This window comes from Hemicordylus capensis, chromosome 2, assembly GCF_027244095.1.
Source record: "Hemicordylus capensis ecotype Gifberg chromosome 2, rHemCap1.1.pri, whole genome shotgun sequence".
Taxonomy (NCBI): Eukaryota; Metazoa; Chordata; class Lepidosauria; order Squamata; family Cordylidae; genus Hemicordylus; species Hemicordylus capensis.
In genome coordinates, this window is record NC_069658.1 from 351,759,743 (window position 1) to 351,776,912 (window position 17,170).

A 17,170-nucleotide genomic window follows, 5' to 3' on the forward strand; every position below is an offset into this window, starting at 1 on the left:
TTCATTATGCTGGGGCTCATGAAATACCCAAATGCTATGTGGAGGTGTACTTGGAAAACTAAACAGACGTGCCTGTCTAATTCTCTACTATGCATTGTAGCATCACTATTACATAAGTTTTAAAAATAAATGGAGAATTTGACTTTTCCCAGATACTCTGAAAATAATTAAAGGATATGCAGAGTAAACTGTGAGACTGCTTGGAATATATTCTAGCATTTCAGAAAGACAGTTAAAATGAGAGAAAGAGAGCAAGAAACTCCCAGTTGTCCTTAGTACTAAGGATTTCACACTGATTCAAAGACAAACTCACCATTAATAGCCATATTATTAAGACATCTCATTTAACTCACTTATCACAAGAAGCAAAGTAAGAGAAAATGAATACCATCGTAGCTCATAAGCTTCAGCTCATTATTCACAAGCCCTGATTCTCCGTACATAGTGCCAAACTGAATATGTGTACAGTGATTTATATTATATTAAATTTAAAAAATACCTGTAGCCCCTTCAGGGGCTTCATAAAGGCTGTGCAGTGGTCTGCAAAGGTTCCCCCTTCCCCTCGCTGGCCTCTAGGGCTTTGCAGGGACCATTTGAGCATGTGCAGTGTGTGTGTATATATATATGTGTGTGTGTGTGTGTGTGTGTGTATATGGCCACTGAAAACAAAATGGCTGCCGTGCATGCTCAAATGGCCTCTCTGAGGCCTGGCATGGCCTAGGGCCTCATAGAGGCCATTTGAGCATGCACAGTGGCCATTTTGTTTTTTGTGGCCTTTTTTTTAATTTTTAAAAAACGGTGCCCCCCTTCAAGTGGCGCCCGGGGCACATGCCCTGCCTGCCCTACCCTAGATACTCCCCTCGTCTTTGGCACGTATGCATGTTGATTTTTGCCCAGTATGGCCACCCGGCTTGCCAGGGATTGCATCCTCCCATTACCAGTGATTGTGCTTGTGCAAGACTGTTTGGCTGTGGAGCTCTTGCGAGAGTGGCAGTGGAAGTGGTGGGAGGAAAATGGTTTAGATGCCATTCAAAAGGGTTTAAATGCCCTTTACCAGCCGAGGCTGGGTGGTCCATGCCGAAAAGGCATGATCATGCTGGGCATGCCTCCTTGAAGATCATGGCTAGTGGCTGCTGCCCTGCTGACATGCAGATGTCTTGCCCACAGTCTGGCGATGCAAGTGCTATGGAGCTGGCTGAGATGTGACCTCGGCAAACCAGGAAGAGGAAGGGGCTCCTTTGCCCTGAAACTGGAGGTTGCCCAACCTGGGTTGGAAGATCATCTGTGAGACAATTCCCAGGTTGAAGAATTAACCTCAGGTTCATCGACCTGCAGTTTCACGTTATGTCCAAAAGGGCCCATAGGCTCTGCCCAATATTTTTTGTTAGTCACTTTGTATCCTTCCCTTATTCTTACCTTCTTCCTTTTCAGACAATATTGCATGGAAATCCAGCTGTTTGCCCAGGCTTGTCCTGGGCGTGGCTTGTTTGCCCCAGCCTCCATTTGAAAAAGGCACAAGGAAATGCTTTCGGCTGACAGGTTTTAGAAAGGCGGGACAGAGCAGGGAATGCTGCTCTTACCCTCTAGCCCAGCAGTTCGAGGGCAGAGAAGAAACCAAGTGGATCTCTCTCAGTGGCTCTCCCTTTGGCCTGGCAGCAGTGGCAGCATGGCCATTAGCATTGCATGGGCATAGGAACATAGGAAGCTGCCATATATTGAGTCAGACCATTGGTCCATCTAGCTCAGTATTGTCTACACAGACTGGCAGAGGCTTCTCTAAGGTTGCAGGCAGAAATCTCTCTCAGCCCTAACCTGGAGATGCCAGGGAGGGAACTTGGAACCTAGATGTTCTTCCCAGAGCAGCTCCATCCCCTAAGGGGAATATCATACAGTGTTCACATATCTAGTCTCCCATTTATAGGCAACCAGGGCAGACCCCGCTTAGCTAAGGGAAAAAGTCATGCTTGCTACCACAAGACCAGAGTTCAATGCGATGCAGCTCTGCTCAGGTCTGGTGGTTTGCCAGAGTGCATCTTTCTTGTGGACGGCTAAGCACCCTTCACCACTACCCCTTTTAGTTTCCTTTCCTTAAAGAGAATAAACTTATGAGATCACCCAGCCTTCTGCGTGTGTGTCCTTGTGTCTGTGTGTCTCTCTGTGTGTATTTTTCAATGCCTGGACCAATATGAACCAAATTGAGTACAGTTGTAGGGACACTTCGGTGGCATAGTTTGTGATGATGTCATCCACCCTGATTCAAGATGGCAGACACATAAACATTTGAGGAACAAGTGGACTAACTTGTGAACCACCTAACTGATTCAAACCAAATTTCAAATCGTTGTAGGGACACATAGGGACAGCTCAAGTGCATAGTTTTTAATGATGTCATCCACCCTAATTCAAGATGGAGGATGTATGAACACCCCTCCCCCGTGTTTGCAAACTTTATACCCCACCCCTCCAGTACACTACTGCTTGGGATGGCTCACAACATTGTAATTATTTTATAAATGTAAAATCAGACTAATAAAATTAACCAAATTAAGTTAAAAATCCAAGCTAAAACCACAGTCAGAATTAATGTTTAAGTTTCAAGTTAAAAGGGATGTTGGTGTTCGCAACATCAGCTTTGGTCCTGTCTCTAGATGAGGTCTTAAGCTGGTAATAACTTGCAATCTTGCACATAGGAGTAACACTGCTTAAGATCTTAGGGGTTTTCTTTTGTCCCAGACCTGGCACGATCAGTCTTCTAATTATAGCCTCCCCACGCTTGTATATATTACTAAGCACTGCCTCAGTTTCTGGCAATAGGTCTTGGAGTACTGGGTTTTGTTACAAAATCCACTATTTTGTTGATAGTGGATTATCTGGTTATTCATCGTTCTGTACCAAAGATGATGAATGAACATTTTTGTTCATCTTTGTTGAAAATGGCGATAGCCACATATGCACACTGTCCATCTGTGTGACTGTGGCCACAGCAGTAACCCCCGGAGGAGCTGAGTTTCTAAAAAAACCTCTGGACTAGGTCAAATTCGAGCCGAACTGGTGGGGGGTGTCGGTGGGGGGTGTCTGTTTGGGCGGAGCCGAACATGCCTGGTTCCATTCGAGTCAAGTTCAGACTCGAACTGAACCAGGCATACCGATTTCATGCACACACCTAACTGCTGCTAGCCTCTACCCACCAGTCTGCCTGTCCCCCTCCCTCCCTCCCTCTCTCTGGAGCTGCCTGCCTGCCTCTCTTCTCACCCACCAGCCGCAAAGAGCCAATGTGTGAGCTAATAATGTCACCCCCTTGGTGGTGACATCATTAGCTCAGGCACTGGCTCTTTGCCACCAGCAATCTTGGGGGGAGACAGGCAGAAGGCAGGCAAATGGGCAGCTTGGAGGCATGTGGTGCATGACTCCCCTAGCCCTGGACCCATTGGGCAGCACTTCCCGACTGAGTGGCCCATGTTCAGTTGCCCAGTGGCTGATAAAATGATAAAACTGGGCCTGCAAGTACACTTGTCTTTGTGTCATATAAACACAAAAGTTGTTTGCATTCTCTCTGGGCTTTGCCTTACATGTCTAGGTTCAAGAATGCTTTCAGCACTGTTACTGCTTGTATGGATCCCTTTTCCAGTTGAGATAGGTGAAAGAAGCCTGTCCCTGGTCTGTGTTCTGTCACTTGGGGAGATGTCATCTGTTCAGACTGGGTACGTGGACTTTTGGATAGTGGCACCAGATCTGCACAACTCCATACCCAGCCATCTCTGTTTAACCAATTTAGAAGCTTAGTAAAACACTTGGAGAGTTGTGCTAGTTCTGAGTAAGGGGCCATCCAGTTCAGAATTCTTTTTCTATCACTGGTGAGCCAGATGCTCACAGGGCATAAAGCCTACATCAGCTACTGGCAGGGGTGTAGCAAGGTTGGAGTGGGCCCAGAGACAAGATTTTAAAATGCGCCCCCCCAACTGAAGCTCAGCTCATGAAGTAAAGAAAACTTAAATGAGGCTGAATGGGGTAACAAAAAGCATAGTAAAGTGTGTGTGTGTGTGTGTAGATAGATAGATAGATAGATAGATAGATAGATAGATAGATAGATAGATAGATAGAACCTATGTGCCACAATAGAACATCATTCTAAATTATTTTTTAAAGGTTTTGTAAATTGTGGACAATGCAAGTCATGTAATGGTACTAGAGAAAGACATGCTGTTCTGGTAGCTCCAGGTCTTAACACTCACATCAGTTTCAGAGGATGAATATAACTGAAGGAAGCCATAGTGGGTGCACAGCTGGGGGAGCCAGTCATGTGACTTGCCTCTGGGGGGCCCCAAGGCAGTGGGCCACCAGACAACTGTCTCCCCTTGCCCTATTATAGTTACGCCCCTGGTATTTGTCCAGACAACTCCTGCTGCATTCTCAAGACCCTGCATAGCCATGTTTCACTGTGTTAAGCTACATGTTCTTTGTCTAAGGGCAGCATCACATTTTCATATGTATGCTGGGTGATTGGATTTTTTTTCTTTTGCTGAACCATTCCAGCTGCACATAGGGATCTTGGGTGTTGTAGCTATACTGAAACTTTTTTTATTATTAGTGTTGGCACTTTAAGCTTGGAAGAAAAGCAGGACACAAATTTTAAAATAACACATCAATAAAGAAGCAAGCTCACAGTGCAGTGCTTAAATCCATTTTCTTTCAATGGCACCTAAGCCAGCCAAACGTTCTCAAAATTCCTCCTTGACTGCTCTGTAACTTTATTGCAACCTTATTTGTATTCAGTTGTTTTATAGGCTCTCAAACAGCTTCTATTTCTTACTGACTGTCCGTAGTAACAGTCTAATCTTATAATAGTTTTTAGGGACTCTTTTCTTATTAGCTTACTAATTGGCTTTAATCTTTTAAAGCTTATCCTTGTCTCTGTCCCTCATACTGTATGCAAGTCTTTGCACCTTCTAGTTCCCCTTTCCTTAATATTATACATGCAGAAACAGCATCAGTTATTAAACTGTTTAATCTCATTTGTATTGTTTCATTTGTTGTGTCACTCGTAATCCCATAATGCATTTATTTGGGTTTTTTTAATCCCAGATCTTCAGTATTTTCTGAAACTGCTGAACTAGAATATCAGGAAGTTTGATTTTATTTGTTTAGGATTCAATCCAGCCCAGGCTTTTCTCCCCAACCAGGGATGTTAAATTAGCATATCAAAATAGGGAAGATTATTGTACTAGCATCAAGTGTTATGACTAGTCATTATGCTTTGAACATAGAAAGATCACATGCTGTACCTCTTATATTACATATTGTTTTGACTATAATTTCCACCACCCACTTTGTACTTATACATGCCAACTGAGTGTCAAACTAGATGTGACATTAATCAGGTTGTTTGATCTTGTGTGTGTGTTGTTTTTTAATGTATGTAGAAGCCTATGGGGGGTGAAACCTGATATGGATCAAAACAATGGGGAGGGCGGGAGTTGACTTTAACCCCTTGCCTCTGATCTGGTCCCAATCTGGATCCATAGTTCCTGAGCTGTTATTTGCTCTAGGAGCAAAAGCCCCTTCCCCACATGCTGTGGTTCTAGATCGTTCTCCCCACGCCTCCTATTTCCATTCATACAGCCATACCAGGCTAAACCACGTGATTAATGTCATGTCACGTTTAGCCCTAAGGATAACACTTTATGCATATGATGAATTTAACCCACAAAAGCTTTAACCCACAAAAGCTTTTGCCACTACAATTCCATTAGTCTTTGAGGTGCCATAAGGCGCTGTTTTTATATGTGCTGTAAAAGACTTACAAGGCTATCCCCTTGCCACCCTGTGGCTCCCTTGGGCAGCTACTGATGCCAGGTCTGGGCTCCCCTTTTTTCAAATAATTGGTGCTTCACTGCTGCTTCCTGTTCACCTCAGAAGCTGAGCTAAGACCATGAACCTGAATCAAAGAACTTAACATATTGCTGACTTCAACTGGGAACTTCCCAGATTGTAGGGCTGCCAACTCTGACTGAAGCCATTCCTGGCAATGTTTTTTCCAAGATTTTTCACAATCCTGAGCCCTTCAGATCTCCAGGATTGCCTTTAGTAACCACCTGTAGTCTGGTGCTGATTCCTGAAGAACCCTACCAGAGATAATTCTCTATGATCATTCCTCCATTGGGCCTGTGCCTAAACAGAGTCCAGGCTTTGCAGGTCAGTTATCCTTCACCTGCACAGACAGTTGCTTCTAGCAAGCACTGTGTTCATGCTGGGTATGTGTATGCATATGTAATGATCAGAGGACATCCTACTCACTTACAGGTTGTGAGTGACTTGATCCTTGAGTTAATCTCTATCCCTTGAGTTCAGACTCATAGATTTGACTGTCATTTTGCATACTGGAGGACCAGTTATGTTTGGAAGCCGTGTCTGTGGTTGGATTCAATAGCTGGAAAAGTGGCATGCATATTCAAACATTTAGCACATCATTCCTATTAACATTATAGGCAAGATCCAATTTATTTATTACAAATATTTATACTCCACCATCTCATACCAAAATACCTTGAGGTGGTTTTCACATGGCTTTATTCATGAGGAGTACATTTTCAATATATAATCCCAATGTAATTATTTTTTGCCTTTTTAGCAGTTTCCATATATCTGCTGACTTCAAAGCAATAGGCACAGGAAGTACAAATATAAAAATCCATTACATCTCCTTCCTTCCTTCCTTCCTTCCTTCCTATGAATTGTAGCACTGGATATTAGGGAAAAGGTAGGGGGAAGATAAACATGTAAAGTACCTCAAAATACAGTTTTTTTTAAAAAAATCTTGATGCAATTTGAAAAAATACATATAGGACGTGGCCTTCCCTCTGACTTTAGTTCCAATTCAGCCACAGCATCCCCTATGAAACAAGAGCCCTTTTAGCACAAACTAACATGCCTTTGTCTTTTAAAGCTTACAGAAGTGGCAGGGTAGATTTTCAATGCATTTACAGATGAAGCAATTGCACTTCATGCCTGCTGGTCATGGCAGTGTCCCACTGAAAATCTATGCCAAGCTACAATATATGCAATAATTAAAAGAATATTGGTCTCTGCATCCTAAGATAATGCCCACCATGGCAGAAAAATAATCTTAATATAAATGATATGAATGAGATTGAAAGTGTATGAAACCTTCAAGTGCTCATTATAAATCAGGTCAAGGGTTGCTCCTTATGCCTTAGGTGGGCAAAAATGAAGTATCTTGAGATCATAATCTGAAACTCAAGGTGAATGTTCACAGCATTCTGAAATACATGCCAAAAGCCAAATTAGGACCTAAGGGAAAGAAACCATGTTGGCATTGTGGAGAGATTTACTTAGATTCTTTTTGAATTTTGCAGAGGAAGGCAAATCCTACCATATACCACTGGAATGCCAGGGGGCGGGGCCGGGGGGGCAGAATCCTCCCAAACATATGTGAATAGCTAGAGAACTGCTCCCAGTCATACCTAATAGCAGGGCTGCTGCTGTTTCATAGTTCCCCCCAAACCCTTTTTAAGATTCTGAGAGATATGAGAACAGAATGTTCATTAGAGGCTCCCCTTTCTTCTCATTGTATCCTATGGCAATGCCATTTTTTCTCACTTGGAAAACTAACATAGGTATGCATGAACACTTTTTGTAACCATCTATATTGACATTTCAATTAATACAACCAGGGGATACTTCGAATGACACCTTGCCAGCAGAGGTGGTGTGTGAGGGCAGCACTGGGGGTGGCAGCGAACGTTACAATTAAAAGACATTACCATCAATGCTGCGGGCACCTGAAAGTTGCTGGTAGCAGCAGTGCCTCACCCAGCATCCCACACAGTGGCTGCCCCTTCTACTGTATCCATCAGGCCTCTGCGCATGCATGGCAGTAATTTGCATGGTCAGCAACACACTATGCTGACTATGCAAATGGCCACTGCTCATGTGCAAAGGCCTGGTTGTTCATTCATCATCATCATCATCATCATCATCATCATCATCATCATCAAGTTTGTAGAACACCCCAAACTTTTATCTCTGGTTTACAATAACATAAAACCAGTTAAAAACATATACAAAAACTTTAAAACAATTTAACAATTAAAATAAATCAGAGATTAAAACCCAAAAATATTAGGAAGCTGAGAAAGCTTGGGCGAAAAGATGGGTTTTCAGGTGTTCTTTGAAAATTGCCAGAGATGGGGAGGATCATATCTCAGCAGGGAGCGCATTCCACAATCTCAAGGCAGCGACTGAGAAGGCCCGTCTCTGTGTAGCCACCAAATGAGTTGGCAGTAACTGGAGACGGACCTCCTCAGATGATCTCAATGGGCGGTGCGGCTTGTAATGAAGAAGATGCTCTCTTAAATACCCAAGGCCTAAGCCGTTTAGGGCTTTGTAAGTTATAACTAGCACTTTGTATTTTGTCCGGAAACCGATTGGCAGCCAGTGTAACTCCATCAGTAAAGGAGTAACATGGTCTCTCTGAGATGACCCAGAGACCAACCTGGCTGCCGCGTTCTGAACCAACTGAAGTTTCCGGACTACATACAAAGGCAGCCCCACGTAGAGTGCATTACAGAAGTCAAGTCTGGAGGTTACCAACAGATGTACCACTGTTTTGAGGTCGTTGATCTCAAGAAACGGGTGTAGCTGGCGTTATCAGCCGGAGCTGATAGAAAGCACCCCTGGCCACTGCCTCAACCTGAGAAACCAGGGAGAGGTGTGAATCCAGAAGTACTCCCAGACTGCGAACCTGTTCCTTTTGGGGAAGTGTGACCCCATCTAGAACAGCCAGATCAAAATCGTCTCTAGAGTTCTGACCCCGCACAATAAGTATCTCTGTCTTTTCTGGATTCAGCTTCAGTTTATTCTCCCTCATCCAGCCCATTACTGCTTCCAGGCAGGCATTTAGGGAGGATATGCCAGCTCCTGAAGAAGTTGACATGAGAAGTAGATCTGGGTGTCATCAGCATACTAGTAACATCCAGCTCCAAATCCCCTGATGATCTCTCCCAGCGGTTTCATGTAGATGTTAAAAAGCACTGGAGGAAGTATGGAGCCTTGAGGGACACTATACCTAAGCTCAGATTCTGAAGAGCAACAGTCTCCAATCGACACCATCTGGAATCTATCTGAGAGGTAGGAGCGGAACCACTGTAAAACAGTGCCTCCCACCCCCAAACCCCTCAGACGTTCCAGAAGGATACTATGGTCGATAGTATCGAAAGCCGCCGAGAGATCCAAAAGGACCAACAGAGTGACACTTCCTCTGTCAGTTCCCAATTGGAGATCATCCATCAGGATGACCAAGGCAGTCTCCACCCCATAGCCCACCTGAAAATCAGTTTGAAATGGGTCTAGATAATCCGTTCCTCCAAGACCGCCTGGAGCTGAAAGGCCACCACCCTCTCAGTTACCTTGCCCAACCATGGGAGATTGGAGATTGGCCTATAATTATCCATTGCTAAGGGGTCCAGGCAAGGCTTCTTTAAAAGCGGTCTAACCATTGCCTCCTTCAGATGGGGGGCACCCTACCCTCCCTCAGTGATGCATTTATGATGTTAACTAGGCCACCTCCAACAATCTCCCTGCTAGATAGAAGCAGCCAAGTTGGGCAAGGATCCAGAGAGCAGGTGGTAGGCTGCACCGCCCCAAGCAGCTTGTCCACATCCTCAGGAGTCACAGATTGAAATTGATCCAATCTAATACTGCAAGAGGGATCGCTGGACACCTCCTCCATAGACCTTGCAGAAATAGTGGAGTCCAAGTCGGCCCAAATACAGGAGATCTTATTTGCAAAGAACCCATTAAAGGCATCACAGCAGAGCAACTCCGGGGACTGATTGAAAATAGAAGGAGCAGAAACCAAACTCCTCACAACCCGGGAGAGCTCTGCCAGTCGTGAACCTGCAGCCGCAATGTGTGCAGACCAGAATCTCTTTTTCGCTGCGCACACTGCCACCACATAAGCCTTCAAATGGGTCACATGCTGAATCCTGTCAGATTCGAACCAAGTTCTCCTCCACATGCGCTCTAGTTGCCTCTAGTCACTTCAGCTCCTCAGTATACCAAGGGGCCATTTTTGTAGCAGGTCGGAAGGGACGCTTAGGAGCAATCATGTCTACTGCCCTGTTGAGTTCCCTGTTCCAGGTTCCCACCAGGGCATCGACAGAATCACCGGCCACACCAACGTCAAAATCCTCCAAGGCCTTTTGAAATCCCACTGGGTCCAGCAGCCTTTTTGGACGGACCATCCTAATAGGTCCACCACTGCTGCAGGGGTGGATTGCAGCTGTGAGACCAACCTTAACCAGGTAGTGGTCTGTCCATGACAATGGGGAAACCACTGGATCCCCCACCCACAGAACACCCCCCTGATCCGAACAAAAGACCATATCGAGTGCATGGCCGGCAACATGAGTTGGTTCAGAAACTAATTGGGATAGGCCCATAGTTGTCATGGCCTCTATGAACTCATGAGCCGCACCAGACAAGCCAGCCCCAAAGTGGATATTGAAGTCCTCCAGCACCAAAAGTCTAGGAGACTCCAACACCAGCTCCGCGACCAGCTCCGTCAGCTCAGTTAGGGAGTCAGTTGGGCAGCGGGGTGGACGGTACACCAACAGAATCCCCAATCCCTAGTTCCTAGCCTAGTTCCCTAGTTCCTAGAATCCCTAGTTCCCAGCCTCAAAAATATGCACTCAATATAAGTCAGCTGTCTCACAGGGGCCCTGATAAGAGAAATGGTATTCTTATGGACCACAGCCACTCCACCACCACCCCTGCCCACTTCTCCTAGCGTGCTCCATGACAGAGTAACCTGGTGGGAGAAGCTGAGCCCACACTGGACCACTCGCCTCCCCCAACCAGGTCTCAGTTATACATGCCAGGTCAGCTCCCTCATCCACGATCAAATCGTGGACAATTTTGGTCTTATTCTGAACTGACCTGGCATTGCAGAGGAGCAAGGCCAGATTCTGTGGGTCGTTGGAGCTGCTCCCCATGGCCGAAGAGTTGACAGAGCAGTTGGAAGTGGAAACAGTTACTAAGTTACTGATTTCCTTTCCCCTGCAACGGCCAGTTGCTCTGCCAGCGCCAATTCTTCTATTCCCCACCACTACAGTAATAGCTGCCCCCAAACTACCAGGCACACTGCCAGCACCATCCCACTCAAGAGAGCCCAAACACATGTCTGCAAAAGGCCTGGCCCAACTCAACCCCCCAGCCCTCAGTCCCACCCCCGAAGGCCCAGCCCCAAAGGCTGGCCCCCTTTGGCAGCCCAACGGCCATGCCAATGGCTACGCCTTTGGTGAGCCTCCTTGCTTTTAAGCTTGCAAGCCTCCAAGGCCACACCTCTCACAAGCAGCTCCCAGGACAGGCAGCAGGTGGAATGACTCAGCAGTCTGGGAGGCTGGCAACCAGCCAGCAGGAACTTGGCAGCCGACAAGCAGGCTGCACTCCGTCTGTGCTGGAATGTCCACAGGAGGCAGAGGGGCTAGATGGTGAGTCCCAGCAAGGCAGATGGAATGGCCCTGCTCCCCCTGTTACCTTCCCCTTCTTTAGAGACTTTTAGGAACATAGGAAGCTGCCATATACTGAGTCAGATGGTCCATCTAGCTCAGTATTGTCTACCCAGACTGGCAGCGACTTCTCCAAGGTTGCAGGCAGGAATCTCTTTCAGCCCTATCTTGGAGAAGCCAGGGAGGGAACTTGAAGCCTTCTGATGCTCTTCCCAGAGAGGCCCCATCCCCTAAGGGGAATATCTTACAGTCGGACATCAAGTGTCCCATTCATATGCAACCAGAGTGGACCCTGCTTAGCTAAGGGGACAAGTCATGCTTGCAACCACAAGACCAGAAATAGGGAGGTTCTTATTTCAGCAGGGAGCATATTCCAGAGTCTCAGGGCAGCAACAGAAAAGGCCTGTCCCTGTGTAGCCACCAGACGAACCGGTGGCAATTGCAGATGAACCTCTCCAGATGATCTTATTGGGCGATGGGGCTCATAGTGAAGAAGACATTTTCTTAAATATGCTGGGCCTAAGCTGTTTAGGGCTTTATAGGTTATGACCAATGTCTTGTATTTTGCCTGGAAACCTATTGGTAGCCAGTGTAGTTTTTTTAATCCAGGAGTAATATGTTCTTTTCGAGATACTCCAGAGACCCACCTGGCTGCTACATTCTGTAGCAACTACAGTTTCATCTGTAGACATTCTGCCACCCTCATAGCCTCCTTTATCATGTATGTTGGGGTTCTGTTTGTCCAAATGGCCACACTACACATGCTCCAAATACTAGTTTAAACTAGTATTTCTACTGCAAGTAGAGCGGGGGATGAAATGAACTGCTCCTCACACAATTACAGAAACATACTCCTTTAGGAAAGGGTAAAAAGCAAGCACATCCATCCTTAATGCATTTGCTGGGGGCTGGAGGACATCTGAACCAGATCACAGATAGCTTGCAGAAAGCTCCTTCTTCAATTTGAAATGCACAGTTAGAAACAAGCAAGAAACTTCAGTAACATTTGGAAAAGCTTTAACCAATTTCTTATGGTAAATTGTCTTCAAAATATGATGTGCTGTCTTAGATCCATCACATCCATCTGTTTTATTTTAAAAGTGAATGACAGAGGACATAAAAAGCTAAAGATCTTATAACCAAATGCTCTTTACCCAAGATTTACTAAAGCTTCTGCATCCTTTTTCAAAGCCCAGTATTTACTTGCCAGGAAACCAAATAAATCCACAATTTCTGTGGATTCAGGAGTGCTTCTTCAGTTCCAAAAGGATTTTGTGCATTTCCACCTTGAACTTATCTCTTCCACTTAGGTTGCAGTCACTTTTTCCATCTAGAAAAATTGATTTGTGTCTCTGTGCTGCTGATATTTCATCAAAATATGTGATTTCCACATGAGGATTCATATTCTTTGCCTCTTCTTCACTTTTATCAGAGTTGTCATGAACAAAGGTGATTAGAGAAGAAATCTCCCCCACCTGGAAACAACATCAAGGCCTAGTTTTTGAAGAATTTTGACACAATCAAATTTATGAAGGACTTTATGCCAGAGTACTGTCATGTCTTCTGCATTATTTTTAACTAAAGAGCTTGCTTCTAATTTAACCACTACCTTCTCTTTGCAGTCATTCAAAACGTTTATCAAGGTTTCTAAAATACAGTCATATTAGAGGGCAAGAGTTTATGTGACATCTTCTCTGCAGGACCATCTTGTTTGTGACAGGTTTTTGAAGATAATCTGTAATGTGCATTATTTTACCAGTGACCAATGTTTATTTAAAGTATTTTCCATTTGTGAGTGGGTGTTGAATAGGAAGTATAGTAAATAAAAAGCTTCAAGCAACTGCAACAACTTCATTTCATAAACTGAAGTTGTTCTGGCTGATTTCTTGTTCAGGGAATGCAGAGCACAAAGCAGAAACACAAGCTTGTTGTAAATGCTTTTTATACATGCTTGCAGGACCTGTTATTGATCAATCATATTCTTTGCATTATGGTATGTCTGCAACTCATTATATCAATGTCATGCTTTAATGTTGTTTGCAGTTTCACATAATTTTCCTCCATTGTTTGGCTATCAATTAATTTGCTATGAACCACAAATATTGGTCCTTCACTTCTCCATTCAGGCCATACTGAAAATAGTGCATAAAGCTGACCTGCATGAGAGATATCTGATGCAGAGTCAATAAGAGAAAAATATTTTGCTTCATATCTCTTGATTTATTTCATATAAACTTCCTTTCACATTTGCTCAATCAGTTCATCACAGATCTTTGAGGAAATGTATGAAATTTGTCTCTTCCCTTTTAGTTCCCTGATCTCTCAGGTGCTTCTCAAGAAAAGGATCCAACTGCACAAGAAGTTCCAGCAATCAAAATAATTTACATCATAGCATGACTCCAGACTGTGGTTGTGACCATACAATGGAAGTCCTCTTTCCACAAAGTGGTTGACATGCAAAGCAATACAGAAGGGGTTACACATTGTCAACATGTGGGCTGTGACCACTAGTTCAGCCAGAAGAGCAGAAGAAGAGCTCTTCTAGACTAACTGCACTGGTGCACTAGGGAAGATGCAATTTTTGACAACCTCCCCTTTCCTAAGAAGCCCTCTGTGCCATCCAAAAATATGTCCATGAGTGCCGCCCAACCTTCAGAGCTATATGTCCCCTGCCAACTAGGGATGTGCACAGAACTGGTTCTGTGCACTCTCGGTAGGGTGGGGGGTAACTTTAAGAGGCAAGGAAGGTGCTGCTTACCTGCTAGCCCCGACCTGCTGCTCTTCCTCAGTTGGCACTCTCTCCAAAAGTGAGTGTGTGGGTCTGCAGCATTCCTCCCTGCTCCCCATTCTGCATTGCCACACAAATGGTGGCCTCAGAGAAGCTCCCCAGAGGGAGTAGGTACTAATTTTTAAAAAATTTGACTCGCGAACCCCCTCTGACTCAAACCGAACTGGGGGGGGGGCTGATGAGGGGCAAAACCGAACTGGCCCAATCCTGTTCGGACGTGAACCGAAAAGGGCCAGCTGGTTTTGTGCACACCCCTAGCCTCTGCCACTGACTCGTAATTTAAAATTCTGGTGTGTCCAGAAGGTAAGGCAGCTGGGAGATGGGGAAGGGCAGCACTGGCAAGGGAGGCAGGACCAGTGGAGGTAGCACTGCACAACTGCATGAACAAATTCTTGTGCTACCACCATTGGGGCTGCCTTTCACATTGCACAGCAGCCCCAACAGCTCCCTCACATCAGCATTCTGCTGACAAATAATTCTTATAATATTGTTATCTCTTTGACTGTTCTGCCTGGCCACTTTACTCTTCACAACAAAGGTGGCAGGGGAAGAAGAGGTCACCAATTACTTTCCAATGTGAAAGAATTGGGATAGCTGATTCTGCTTCCAAAATCTGACATCTAAACGGTGATGCATTAGCCACCAACCACAATTTGTGTTTCTAACATGTCAGGCATAAGGACAATATCACTCCATTGTGGAGTTTGGTGATATATGTCCCATTATCCCATTGAACATCAAGTTAGTGGGATTTTGAAGGTGAAAAAAATGGGCTACACCACTTATGAAGAACTTGAGCTGAGCCAAGTATTCTTTACTGTTATTTGCTAGAGTGATGGTTCCATTAATACACCCTCCAGGTCTCAGCCAGGCTGTTGGTCTGCCTGGTGGTGTGGCAGAGAAAAGGAAAGGACTTTGTGGACACTACATGTGCTGGTCAAATAGGAGGATGAAAATCTCTCAATTGGCTCAGTAAATGGAACATGGAGGCAAATAAAAGTCTTGCAATTTCTTGTAATTCTGGGGTTACATTTTGACTGACCAGTCACCAGTGTCACTGTCTTGAAGGAAAAGGTCCTGATCATTTCAAACATTGAAACATATTTTGTTTTGATGGGATTGATGGAATCTCTTCCATGTGTGAGGTCTGGTATAATAATTGCCCCCATTGCTCCCTCTACCCTGAAAAAAATGGCCTGCTTCTCCATTCAGTTCTGCTTTAGCAAGAAGTACTGGGCTTTTCTTGGTGGCTTTTAAAATCTCCTCTTTTATCAGCAACCACAATACTTCCTGCCTGGCTCTCATACAGGTTCTAGATGCTGTTTGTGGCCTTCTGAAGAATCCTGTTCTCCCCCTTCTGGCTCTGTGGTCAGATGCTGAGCACTGCTGTAATGCTGTTTTTACAGCCCCACCTGCCTGCCAGCGCTTAAGTTCCCATCTTTAAAGCAGTCATGAAAAGAGGCAGAGTGCTGACTGGCTCGCAACACTGTAAAAATAATGCTAAGGAGGTGCTCAGTGTCTGACTATAGAGCCAAAAGTCACAAGGAGGGAGGCCGGGATTCTTCAGAAAGCCACACACAGCATCTGGATCCTGTGCGAGAGCCAGGCATTGTGAGAGCTGGGGGCGGGGGGAAGTGAGATAAATGGCCATCTAGAAGAGCTCATGATCACTTTAACATTTTCACTCTGCCCTGAAGTCTGGGATGTGCACAATGTATTTACTTATTTTCTAACTTTATGAGGTACCACAGAGAATAACTATGTCCATCTGCTTCTATCCTGTGATTGTGCAGTTGTGATTTTTTTTTTTTTTTTACTACATTAGTTTTTGGAATCATAGTTGTTTTTATGCTAAGAGGCTGGAAAAAGATTTCTTCTAGATGTACAGTTCTTCCTAGTCTGCATCTTCTAGTCTTTAACCAGCTGCCCCATCTCTAGTCTAGACATTTACATAAAACCATATGAATTGATGTGTTATGTGGGGGGAGAAACCAGCTCATGTATTTGTCATACTAGACTTGGATTATTAATGGAGGAATGGAGGAATGGCACAGAAACTTAATTTTATTTTTCTCTTTTGAAATGTATGCCTCAAAATGATTTTGTTTGGCTTGCATAGGAGAAGAATATTGCTGATAGGAATGGAATGGGAGTTGGAGCAAGCTAAGCTTAGCGTACAGTGCTGAATGGACTGGTGTGCAGTTTTGTAGGTTGCTTGACAGGATTGTAAATTATGTCATATGCAGTTCATCAATTATAGAGATAAAACTGTGAAGGAGAATGGTTTGTCAGGAGAGATAAGGAAAGAGGGACGAAACCTAGATATATGTTCTATCCTGATGATCTGGTCGTTTTTAGAAGTGAAAAAAGTCTGCTGAAGGTGCCACTTAATAAATTTAATGACTTGTTAGAAGGGACAGGATGAAAAAGAGCTAGGATAAAACGTTAAGTATACTTGTAGTTGCAAAATCACTGGGCCCCTTTGTTAAGTTTGCTAATGATTGTAGATGTGGTCTGCAAATAAACTGGCATGATAAGGAGAAGGTTAGAGTTTCAGAGGAAAAAAGGATCAATGTTTTCAGAAGCTCAGTTAGGATGCACTTCTGTATATTAGCATCAGAAGATGTCTCTTATTTATTCTTGGAGCTGTGACTGACTGGCAGGTGTACAGTCCAATGGGGTGTGGGGCTGGGTCAAGAAGAGGCCTGTCAAGAACCAGAGGCCAAGGCATTCAGATAAACATGAAGGGATCAGCATCAAAGCTCAATATGGGACTAGAGAAAAGGCAATGCATGACAGATGAGAACTGTGTTGTGGTTCACTCCAGGAGATGTTTCTACACTTCTATGAGCCA

General features: G+C 44.5%; 1 long non-coding RNA gene across 1 annotated transcript in view; it reads left to right on the forward strand.

The window, feature by feature from the left end:
* LOC128347147 (uncharacterized) overlaps positions 1–13,278 on the forward strand; it is a 33,031-nt gene extending 19,753 nt beyond the window's left edge. Inside the window, exon 3 of the long non-coding RNA XR_008317409.1 lies at positions 12,961–13,278. This is a non-coding gene — a long non-coding RNA (uncharacterized LOC128347147). The remainder of the gene's footprint in view (positions 1–12,960) is intronic.
* The last annotated feature ends 3,892 nt before the right edge of the window (positions 13,279–17,170 follow it).